The sequence below is a fragment of the Gorilla gorilla genome, chromosome 5 (assembly GCF_029281585.2).
Source record: "Gorilla gorilla gorilla isolate KB3781 chromosome 5, NHGRI_mGorGor1-v2.1_pri, whole genome shotgun sequence".
Lineage (NCBI taxonomy): Eukaryota > Metazoa > Chordata > Mammalia > Primates > Hominidae > Gorilla > Gorilla gorilla.
Genome location: NC_073229.2, coordinates 68,681,897 through 68,690,062, shown reverse-complemented (window position 1 = coordinate 68,690,062; position 8,166 = coordinate 68,681,897). Strand labels below are relative to the sequence as shown.

At 37.3% G+C, this 8,166-nt stretch overlaps 1 pseudogene; it reads left to right on the top strand.

The window, feature by feature from the left end:
* LOC101141398 (transportin-3-like) lies at positions 1 to 7,868 on the top strand (annotated as a pseudogene).
* Positions 7,869 to 8,166: the final 298 nt, after the last annotated feature.

The following is an 8,166-nucleotide window of genomic DNA, read 5'->3' as shown; positions in this document are numbered from 1 at the left end:
ATGAGCACAGCAAAACCTTATGTGGCAGCTGCGAAGTCTTCTCCTCATCTATCCTATTACAGAAAAAGGAAACCTGGTACAATCTGTGACTCTTCACAAACGAGACTTCCTGCAGTAGAGGAATCATAAATGACAAGGCCCATGAGCAACAAGAAAGAAGAAAAATAAGCTTTCTTAAAGAAAGCAGGCCCAGACAGCACAATGACTGATTGTAGAGTAGATAGTGCTGAATGTAACTGGCTCCTTCTTCTTGATAAAGGTCAAAGCCATCTTCAAAATGACTGCCCTATTCAGGATTTTCATAATAGATTGGAAAATATAACTCAGACAAACACCCAGGAAGGCTTGGCTCCTAATTTGTCAGGTCTTTGAATGGATAATCTTTAAACTTCCTACAAGAAAATACTCTAGCATTTCCCAAAGTGGTTTTCTTTTTCTCTTTCCACCCAAGAGAACAATATAAGCTTGAGAAACTGTGTTGTGTGTGCATGCCTGCAGATTTGTGTAGTCATCCCCTACTTTTCAGACAACAAAAATAAATCGACCACTAAAAACAAAAGCCAAACAGAATGGGGCACATAAGGTTCCGTTCAAATACCACTGCACTCTGAGGTGAAGGTGAAGCTTAGCAGTCCTTCCTGATTGCTTGTCTTTGTACTAATACCCCTAACTGAATGAACATCCAGAGGATGGTGCTTACTCAGGATTTCACTTCAGATTGTTACACTGAGGTATCCACATAAAGCATGAGTAGTGGTTATTGCCCTAGGCTTACTATTTCTAATTGTATTGTTTTGCTGTTCTGTTTGTTTCAGTAAGCTCATGCATTAATTGTGTAATGGCATAGAAAATAAAATATGAAAAACATGTTTGTTTAAGCAGCGGCATCCTGGCTGCCTTCTTTAAATATCACCAAGGCTAGCAGTCAGTTGGAATGAGTAGCAAACATCATTTGATTTCCAGCAAGGTGAGGGGTACCTTCTCCCAGTTTGATTTATCCTGCTTTCATCATTACAGAGCAAACCCTGGAATGTTGTCATCCTTTTCAGGCTTCAGGTCCCATCAGAGTACTGGCTTCACTTTGACTGTAGAAGATTTAGTTGAAGCAGTATTCAAAAGTGTAGAACTTGTCAAGCTACCTATCCAGTGAGAAGTCTTGAAATAAATGGAATTTCATTACTTTCAGAGTAAGATAAATTGCCAAAAAAGTCATACAAGGCTCATAATAATGTAGCCACTGAATAGTTGTTCAGCCTCAACATTAACCATACCTTAACCATACCTTTACTGCCTAAACTCATCCCAACCTCAAATAAATACATAATCATTATTCTATCTGGAAAAAAATTATATGACCTCTTCGATTCCCTGTGCCTTCTATGGTCATAATACATTTAGACATGCCATTTGTATTGGTAATGATAGGCTAACTGACATAACAAATAACCTTAACATTTTGTCACTTAATGCATTAAGGTTTATTTCTCACTCAAGTCACTATCCAATTCAAGTCAGCAGTGGTTCTTTCTGCTCTACTCAGTCATTAAGGAACCTAAGCCCCTTCCACTCAGTAGCTCTAATATCCTCTAGGACAATAGTCAGTCAGGATTCCACGAAAGACTTAACCTGTAATTTCCATAGACATTTACTACATGTGAGGAATTAGCCATCTCCTACACATCTATAATGATGCTAGCTAAGTACTAGCCTTGCATGAATTGAGAAAATAGTCATTAAATCATTTTCTATAGACCTTATTTCTCTATGAACCCTTTGAGGAAGGCTGCTCCAGGGCATGGTCTTCAACGTTGGCTGCATATTAGAATTATACAGGAGCTAAAGCTAAGAGCCACTAATCTGAGAGCTCAGCATTTTTAGTTAAATCAACTGCCTGCATCCCAAAGAAGGAAGAAAAAAAGGGTAAAAAAGAATGCATGGAAAATCATCCAGGAGGTCTTCATGTGGATTCAGCACGGAAATGGTATAAATCACTCTGCCCACATTCCATTGGCTGGAACAGTCACATGGCCCCACGTAACTGCAACCAGGTAGGAAATGTAGTTTCCTCTCATGTACCAGAAGGAAAAGGAAGTGGAACTTCCTCTAGCAGTATCTGCCATACTCTTCCCTTTACCTGAGAAGACATTGCCTTTCCCTTCCCCCACCTCTCTCCAATTGTTCCTTTGGGTTAGGTCCTCTTGTCTTCTGAAACAGTGGTTACCTTCTCTGGAAAACCTTCTCTCTCCATCCTCCAAAGCTCCTGGGGTACAGCTTTATCAGCACACCTATCACACTGATTCTGGTTAGTTTCTCTGTCTCCTCTGGCTCCTAAAGATACACAATAGGTCCTCCATATGTTTCAAAAATTAACGAATGGAAGTGCCAAAATGTACTTCACATACACATATACCACAGTTAAAGACTTAATATTATCCCTATGTCTTAGATTTAAGAAACTTAGAAGCCCTAAAAGTAAAAGACGTATTCAACAACATAAGATGCAAGAGATAAACAGGAATAGTCTTATACTTGAGTAAATAATCTATTGCTTAATTTTTCCTATCTTTTACTCTTTCTGTTCAATCTTAAAAATAGAGTAATACATTTATAGGGAAAAACACTATGCTCCCTTATAGGTCTCCAAAAACTCTTCTTGCTGCAACAGCATACAAAATACTTTCCCTCTTCAAAGCCCAATACAACACTGGAAAAGCAATGGAGAAGAAAGTACTCAGTATCTTTTCCCCACTAAAAGTTGTACTGCAATGCTTGAACACAATTGGAGGAGCCCTAGGTTTATCAAAAGTATCTGCCATTTCTAAAAGAATATAAGTTTATTACTTACATCAGATATAACAAAAAATAATCAAGTTTCATCATGTCTTATATGGGATTTTGAAGTTCGTTCCTTCCTTCCTTCCTCCCTCCCTTCCTTCCTCTCTTCCTTCCTCCCTCCTTCCCTTTCCTTCCTTCCTCTCTTCCTTCCTTCCTCCCTCCCTCCTTTCCTCCCTCCCTCCGTCCCTCCTTTCCTCCCTCCCTCCCCCTTCCTTCCTTCCTTTCTTCCTTCCTTCCTTCCTTCCTTCCTTCCTTCCTTCCTTCCTTCTTTCCTTGTATTATTGCCTCTTGTCCTGCAACAGCTAAAATGAAATCACCTGTAGAAAGTGGCTAACACTGTTATCTATTTCTCAGTTTCCAAATTCAGAAATCCTATGGAGTTTCTATTTCAGTAAAAAGGTTCCTATTAAAATAAATAAATTAAAACAAAGTAAATATTAATCCAAAATACAGAAGCAAACATTCTAAAGATCAGGAGAAGAGGACAAAATATTTTAAAAATGCATTATTCATATGTTTACTGACTGTTGGCTTTCCCACAACCATCATTTGTTTTGAAACTTGTAAATATGTGTAGCTAAAATAAAAAAAAAATGCTGTCGTTTTCTTAAATTAGATATGAGAGGTGGCAAAATTCCCAAAATCAAACAAAACCTTTCCTATATTCAAAGTGTCAAGTTTTGAAACCAAACTTTGAACATGGAAAGATAAATTAATTCACTTAGCATAACCTGCTTCTAAGAAAAATAACATGCTGGAGGTTTATAGACTCCTAAATGGCCATTTCCAAGCATACTGATGGTTCAAATATGTATAAGTCAAAGAGTTGTCAATTAAATATCTTATAAAATATACATTGATTTAGAATTGCCTAGGAAGATAAAAGATTTTGACAAAATATAAACTATTTGATACCTTAAAATAGGCTTCAAGCCAGGCACAGTGGCTCACACCTGTAATCCCAGCACTTTGGGAGGCCAAGGCAGGCAGATCACTTGAGGCCAGGAGTTCGAGACCAGCTTGGCCAACATAATGAAACCCACATTTCTACTAAAAATACAAAAATTAGCTGGGCATGGTGGCGTGCCTGTGAATCCCTGCTACTCAAGGGGCTGAGACCCAAGAATCACTTGAACCCCGGAGGTGGAGGCTGCAGTGAGCTGAAGATCATGCCACTGCACTCCAGCCTGGGTGACAGAGCAAGACACAATTAAAAAAAGAAAGAAAGAAAGAAAGAATAGAATAGAAAAGGAAAAAAATTGGCCTCAAAATTTCCAATATGTTGCATCTAGAAATAGAAACTTGTCTACATAAACACAAAAGGATTAAAGCATTGCCATACTGTGGTGGTAAAGGTGGATCACAGATATGCAATAGGAATACCCAAACTGGGATCAGATCATAAATCAATACCAGAAAAGCAGTGGAAAAAGTCAGATTCTGGCCTGTAAGAAAGAGGAAAGAAGCAAAGTGAAGATCTAGAATTAAGGTCAGGATTTTTTTTAAAAAAAGAACTGAGTGAAAAGGGTTTCAGAATTCAAAATTGAGAAAATGGAGTGATAGGAACCAAATTCAGACAATTCCAAAGGTGAACAAGTTAGCAAAAAATGACAACATGAGGAGGAAATAGCTATTCTACAAGAGCACCAAACCAAATCTTACTCTGTTGGGGACATTATGAAAGAGACATTATACACCTTCTTGAAGGAATTGTGGAACATTTAAAGATGTGGTCCTGGTATCTGACATCAAGAATTTTAGATTTTTAATTTATGGTAGTAGGAAAATTCATGACTTATTTCATGGGTCACAAAATGAGCAAAAATTAGTAATCATGAAAATTGATTGAGTGCCTCAAGGATAACATACCTCATTTAATTGTTGAGCTAGATATGGTATGTATATACTGGCACTCAGCACTTTTTCCCACCTTCTTCTATTGTTTCTCATTTTATTACAAACACTGGAAAGTTTAAAAGTATATTCCCAGAATTTCTTTGCAACTAACAAAACACATTAGGTTTACAAAGTAGGTTTCCCCAATTAAAAGCACTCCCTGAAATCTGGAAAGCAGAAGTAAATGGAGATCACATACCTGTGGCTTTCAGCATATTTTCTGATGACAAGCAAGACTATGAAGAAGCCAATGCCCACAGCTTTATAGATATTGAAAAGGAATTGGAGAAATAGCACCTGGGCTCAGTTTCCCAATCCTCAAGTAGTTATAGATGTAGCAGTGGGAGTGGTGGTAACAGAGGCTATGACAAGCTCCCATATCCTAAATTTTAGTGAGCTATTGACACATGGTTCTAGTGGCAGCCTCTTGACTCCCACATTCTTATGTGTGGCAGAGGCAGCAACTCTCTTGGGAAACCAATTGAATAGTTTTGTTTTCAGAGGATACCCTCGCAGTCCAGCCTAGTGCTTGCTCTTTAGCTCTTCCCACAATTTCATAAGCACATAATTAACCTGTATTAAATATCTTACTGTTTTAAAATACCCAAAGTGGTTTTAAAGAATTGAATCTTAATTGATATAAACTTCAATATAATCCTGTGGGATTCTATTATTATACTTTTTTTTCCAATGAGAAAACTAAGGCCCTGAAAAGTTAAGTAAAAAGCAAATGGAAACAGAGGCTACAGACTGAGAGGATCTATTTGCAAAACATGTATCTGATAAAAGAGTTGTATCTAAAACATATTTAAAATAAAACTTTTAAATCCCAATATGAAAACAAGCCAATTTTAAAATGGGCAAATTTCTGAAGTGGACAACTTATGAAAGATATATCCATGGCAGATGAGCCCATAAAAAGAAGTTCGACATCATGTGTCATCAGGGAATTATGAATTAAAATAACAATGAGTAGCACTACATACCTTTTAGAAAAGCCAAAATCCAAAACACTGATAATGCTATTTATGATGAGGATGTGGAATGAAGCAGCTCTTATTCATTGCTGGTGGTAATGTGAAATGGTACAGTCACTTTGGAAGGCAATTTGTCAGTTTCTTATGAAACTAAACATACAATCCAGCAATCACATTTTTACCCAATGAGTTGAAAAAATGTCCAAAGAAGGCCTGCAAATCGGTGTTTACAGCAGCTTTATTCATAATTGCGAAATCTTGTAAGAAGTCCTTCAATATGTTAATGAATAAGCAAATTGTGTTGCATCTATACAATGGAATACTGTGCAGTGATTTTTAAAAATGAGCTATCAAGCAAAGACATAAAGGAAACTTACAAACGTATTGGTAAGTAAAAGAAGCCAGTCTAAAAAGGCTACAAACTATATAATGTCAAGTATATAACACTGTAGAAAAAAAAAAAAAACACGAAAGAAACAGTTAAAATACCCATTGTTGTTAGGGCAGTGTGGATGATGCTGTAATAGTGGATACATGACATTGTGCATTCCTCAATCCCGTAATATAACACAAAATTTGAACCTTCATGTAAACTATGGATTTCACTTAGAATATATCAATATTGATTCATCATTCATCAATTTAATGAATGTACAACACCAACACAAGATGTTAATAAAGGAAACTGAGAGGGAAAGATAACATTAAAACTCTTACTTTCTACTCAATTTTTCTGAAAACCTAAAGCTGCTGTTTTTTTAAAAAGAAAATTATTAATTTAAAACATACATGATATAAATCGCCATTTATGAGAATCTACATCTATAATCATACATAAAGTTGAAAGAGTGAATGTGTTTTCCCTGACATCAGGAGCAAAACAAGGATGTCTGCTGTTACCATTTCTATTCAACATTGTACTAGAAGTTTTGATCAAGGCATATAGTTAAGAAAATGAAATAAACAATATCCAGATTGGAAGGTAAGAAGTAAAATTATCTCTACGTACAAATGGATGATCTTGTTCATAGAAAATCCTGAGAAATCCACTAAAATGTACAACACCTAATAAACAAGTTCAGAAAGACTTCAGGACACAAGATAAACATATAATAATAAATTGAATTTCTATACACTAGTGATAAGCAATCCAAAAGTGAAATTAAGAAAACAATTTTATTTAGAAGAGTATTAAAAAGAATAAAATACTTAGAAATAAATTTAAGAAGAAGAGTGCAAGGATTATACACTGAAAGCTGCAAACATTTCATAAAAAGAAAATTTAAAATATATTAGTAAATTAGTAAATGGAAAGTCATTTCAAGTCCATGGATTGAAAAATTTAATATTAAAATGGTAATACTCCCAAATCGATCTACAGATTTAACACAATTTCTTTCAAAATCCCAGTTACCTTTTGGCATCAATTGACAGTTTGATCATAAAATTCATGTGGAAATGCAGGGGCCCAAAATAGCCAAAACACAGGAACTACTAGACATGTCCAGGCACTATGCATCCCCACCTTTCAGCTCCTAGAACAGCAGAATGGTCTCCAGAATCACCCTGACACTATAGATGACATGTTCAGCCTGGATAGCTACCAGGTTTATTTAGTGTAGCCCTGTCATCTTGCTGAAGAGCCAAGTAATCATCCTTATATCACAGTGGGCCATTGCCTCTACTACCCTGGACCACTGGGATGCCAACTGTAGTGTCATGAGTTTCCCACCAGACCTCATCCATACAGGGGTAGCCAATGATCATGGGGAAGACTTTGATTTACAGAAAGAACTGATTGGGCAGATGATGAACCAGCTTAGACAGTAACTTGCCAGCCAGTTGCTCCACACATGCTGCTTTTGTCTCCTCCCCAACATACCCTACCCAATGTGGCTAAAGTGCTCTAGGAGGTCATGCAGGTTGAAAGTCCAATTTTTTTTGGTCAGTGGTTAGAGAATTCCTTGAAAGGACTGCCAAAGGAGACAACCATGGAAGCCCAGCACAGTGACACACAAACAACTTACAGACTTCCACACGCAAGTCACTGGTGCTGAGGAATGTAAGCAATTTGCTGGACCTTGCAAGACTTCACCAGGTTCTTTCAACAGCTCACACTCCTGCACTGTTCCTGTCACCCAGGGATGTCTTTTAAATTAGAAGACAGGAAGAAAACAAAAAACCAGACTGTGTCCCACAATCAGAAACCTCCAATGTGGCAGAGAGGCCTTCACCACCAGCAGGCTGTATGGCCAGGCATGGAGAGACTCCAGCTTTCTGAGACCATCCTGAGGAGATCCTGTTTGGGGTGTGAGGGAAAATCAGAGCAGTTTAAAGAAAGATGACTGCAGCCTGCCCAGTGTGGTGGGAGGGGAGCTGGTTTCTTGGTAAACTTGTTTCTAAAAGGAAAAATAATTTAATTAACTTTTTTTAAAAGGGCTGGGCGCAGAGGCTCACG